Here is a 4,808-nt window from a genome sequence, read left to right on the forward strand (position 1 = left end):
AAATATTTAGAGACTTATTACTGTATTTGTAGCTGGAGATTTTAATGAAAAGAGAAATGGCATTTTATATTACACATGTTTGTTAGGTAAACATATTTATTGTGTTTTTTTTTTATTTAGTTTACTTGCTTGTTTGCTTGTAAGGTTTTGTTAATCCGAAAAAGAAAATTATTCTTTCATATAATAGAAAAGGATAAGGTTTTACGAATGTTGAATGTCTTACACAGGCTCAACCTACAATTTCCTAAATTTCAGGGTCATTGCTTAGTCCTATTTGAAGTTATCCTAACAGGAGCAGAAGGGCATGTTTCATAAATTAATTGTATTCTGTAGCACAGTATAATAAACTTTAATGAAATATTTTAAAAAGAACTGATCAAAATTAGAGAGCATTTACAGATACCTACAAATTATTGGTGTTGATCTGGCACCTGTTGCAAATTTCCTTAATTATAACAAACCCTATAGCATTCCTCTAATTTTCACTGAAATTGTAAGGTGACAGAAATCCTGCAACAGGAGGTGGTCTAGATGAAGGCCAAATGGATGACCCTTTCAGCCACAGCAAGAGAAGTTTGTCATTCTAAATCTGTTATTTCTCGAATATAGCAGGTTTACAGTGGCGCTAATTCATTCAAGTTCCCCAATAAGGCTGGTCGTCTACGTAAGACAAATAAATGAGAAGACAGCGCAATTTGGAGACTCTCAATGGGGAATTGGTTCAACACTGTAGCTGGAATTGCTTGCCAATTCACCGATGAACAGGGTAAGGATCTGTCTCAGCATGTTTAAGAGAATTTGAACTGAAAGCCCACTCTGCAGTGATCAAGCCTTTGCTGAGGAGGATGTTGTGTGGACAGAGGAGAACTGGTACAAGGTTCACATTAGTGATGAGAGCAAGTTTGACTTATTCGAGTCTGATGGGAAACATTATGTTCATCATCAAACTGGGGAAAGACTGAAGCCCAAGTGCATAAAGAAGTCAGTGAAGATGGAGGAGAAATTGTCATGCTTTGGGAGATGTTTTCTTCAGCAGGAGTTTGGACTCTTATACACCTTCATGGCAGGGTGAATCCTTCAGCAACATGCAGTTCCTTCGCTGCAAGCATCTCCCATTCAGCCAGCAATTATCATGACAATACTCCTGTCACACTGCAGAATGGGTAAAGCAGTTCCTTGGAAGCTGAAAACATTGAAATAATGAAATGGTCAGGCCAGTGTCCTGATCTAAACCCAACTGAAATTCTCTGGAAAATCATTGGCGGCAAAGTTATGGCTAAGAAATCCACTACAGTCACTGAACTGTGGAAGAGAGTAGAAGAGTGGACCAAGATCACACTGCTGTGTGAGAAACTAGTGATGCCCTGCGGCTGCAGATGTGCTGAAGTCATACAAAGCAAGGGCCTCTACACTTCCTACTAATTTCTGACAGCTGTAACCCTCCAAAATTTTAATCTTCTGTGCTACAGTGGTTACTGTTAATTTTGATCACTGTGTTTTCCACAAAATAAAGGTTTTTGTTGAAATGCCTTGTAAATTTTGTCAAACATTAGTAGAACAGTGAGTGGTACAGTATACTCACAGCTGATACTCCTTCAAATTTTGAGCGATGAAGATGAACAATATTTCAGAAAAAAATCAAGTATTTATAGATTGTTCTCTAATTTGATCTCCACTGTATTTGAGATGGTGAAGTAGAAGCTGAAGGGATGTGATTGTTCTGAAGGCTCGCAGTAGATTTATCCAGTGTTACAGCGGGGTACTGTAAGCCTACTGTTACCGCCTGGGAGTCCCTGGTACAGCACGGAACATCTCTTGTTAAGGCCTCCAGGCTCTCTCACTCTCACACACACCAACACGGCAAAAATGTGCCAATGTGTGCTCGAGAATGCCACAGACCGGTGTCCTTCCCTCAGTCTCTCATTCCTAACTCTTTCCGACCAGCCCCAAGATGTTCTTCAAGAGCGGTAAGAGTTGTTATTTGTTTACTGTTTCCAGCTTAGCCCATGATGGCTCTAATGAAGGGCTAGTTGTGTTGAAAAGATGACTGTACCTGTACCACAATTGACAACCTGAGAACGAAAGAGGGAGAGAGAGGAAGTATGATCTTACTTCTTTTTCTTTTTCTTCCAAAGAATGTCTTTTATACCTCATGCATTTTATGTTGGTGTGTTTAGTCATATTATAATAGGCATATGGAAAACAGAAGCCAGGCATCATGGGTCTTAATACAGCCTGCTATAGGAGGTTGCGGTCATAGCAGAGTTTAGAAGAGGAAGTCACTGATATAATACAAGTACAAGTACTTAATTTGGTTTGGGACTACACTTCTTCTTCTTGTCAGCTGGAGCCGTGAAAAGAGTTTCTGTGACTGAGACTTTCCAGGCTTTGGTGTGGGAAAACCGATCTTCATCAGTTTAGCCACATCACAGGAACCACAGATGCTTAGATGGTGTCCAAAACCTCAACTAATGTAAAGAAACATGGATTAAAAAACAGAATTTTTAAAAATGTACAGTATTTGTGGTTGAGTTATTGTTTGTACTGTGGCAATAGTTATATAACTAAACTGAGTTATATAAAGTAGAGTGGATTAGTTGAAAAAGTCATGTTTGGGAGTCTAACGGTCTGAGCTAAACTTTAACTGAGGTTTAGATTCTTGTAATGGAACATCACAGACAGTTGAGAATATGGCAGGGTAACGAGAAAGTTAACACATCCTGTACTGCCAAGACAACTTCCTGTTGGTTTTGTTTCCATTTTGAGGCTTTATATAAAACTTTGCTGACCTCTATGGTTTTAAATATACATGTCCTACTAAATGTTTGGCTTAAAAACATTTTGCAATATTAATGTTGTTGACGTTATTATTGATAAATTCTTAATAGTTTTAAATTTTGTGAACGACTGAAAACCTGACATGAGATTTTTGGGCATTTTGTGTAGCTTCACGGTATTTCAGATAATTTCCATAATAGCCAGCAGAAGGCAGTGTTTGCCAGGGATGGAAACTACTTACTGGCTCCTTTCAGTCACAGTGATCTCTAAACACAGAGATGTTCTCTTGTCTGATTTGGAGAATACTGAAAAGTGTTCACTAGTAAGTGTTTACAGCCTCATGTTTCTATGTTTTATGTATAAACCTATATTGACATGATACTTTGTTAATATATAAAAAAAGATTCCACTGTGCTTTTTGGACATGGTACCATGGTTTGGACATTTACCATGATATTTTTTAAGTATGTTGGTGTACCATTTGAATACAATGGTATATAAATAGTACTATTTTATTTTTTATTGCTATATTAATTGGCACATGTCCAAATAACATGGTACTACTGTAAGCAAGTTGATTCAAAAATTTTAAGATTGTGGTTTTCTGACATATGCACCAAGTCTGCCTTTTATTAGTTGGCTGAACATCTGCGTCATTTAAAGCAATTTCCTTTTTTTAATTCAAAGTCTTTTGCTAAAGTACGCTTGTAATGACAAATCCCATCTGCTCCTTTAGTACATTCTGTCCCCGTTCATGTACTTTTTTATTCTACCAGTAATTCATGTCGCTAAAACTCAGAATAACCAGATCAAAATATTCTATATGTCACTTTAAGGTTCAACTATGTTACAAAATAGTGGAAGCATTACTGGAATTCATCCCTGAACGACAAATGACTAAGACTGTTTGCTTAAAATAGATGTCATATTCATTCAGCATCCTCAGAAGCTTACACACAATTAGATTGATCTAAATATTGTATGACTATGGAATGAGGAGCTTTGAGGCACTGCACTGCACAGCTTGTTAGAAGTTCTACGTGCATGAACTGTGTTCCGATTGACATTGTCCCTACACAGTGTTCATTGCTCCCTACTCCCTAAGCAGGGGAAATCCAATGAAGTTTTATTAATTCATGGATTTGCGCTGTGCCAGCGTATTCACACACAGACAAAACTTACTGGAGAAGTGTGAAATGATATATCTCTGTAAATAAATACAATTTAAATTCAAGTAATGCCCTTTGTACTGGACTGGGATTGGGAACTGCTGCCTTAGACCAACCTAATTAGCTGGTTAAGCTAGTTTCCCTAGTCTAGCTATAGTTTAAGGATAGTTCACCCAAATATTAAAATTCTGTCATAATTATTCACCCTCATGTCTTTCCAAACTGCATAAGACATTCGTTCATCTTTAGACCATACATTTTTTATATTTGATTTCAGACATAACATAAAAAATGACATGCACTAAGCGGTGCTGTATTAATGGGATTTTTGTTTAGAATAAGATGTTGTGCTTAATAAGAGACATCTGATATGTGTGAGATGGACATAGAAAACAGCTTCTTTCTGTTTGGCTTCAGTGTAGTCAGGTTGACCTTTGACCTCTGATCCCTTAGTCTGTTCATTATTCTCCATATAACTACCCCTACAGACCTAGACACAGGACGTAGCTGAAGGAATAGAATAGAATAGAATAGAATAGAATAGAATAGAATAGAATAGAATTGGTTAAGTTGTTTAAAACACAACAAACTCTCATAGAAGCATTTGCCTAATTTCTAGGAGATGCGTGACAAATGATCACATTATGTCTTCTAAAATCAGCTCAAAATATCAAACATGTTTGATCTCTTCTGACTGGAAGGAATCATAGTCTAAGATTTCTGAAAATCATGTGGTGTATGATGGACACAGATGTTTAGCCTGTCAACTCCGACTGCCCAAAACCTGCAGACTGGCTTTGAATTTCAGTAACTAACGTTGACTCCTCGAGACTAAAAACTAGGGCAAAAATCTAGGAATCC

Source organism: Barbus barbus (genome assembly GCF_936440315.1).
Source record: "Barbus barbus genome assembly, chromosome: 14".
NCBI lineage: Eukaryota > Metazoa > Chordata > Actinopteri > Cypriniformes > Cyprinidae > Barbus > Barbus barbus.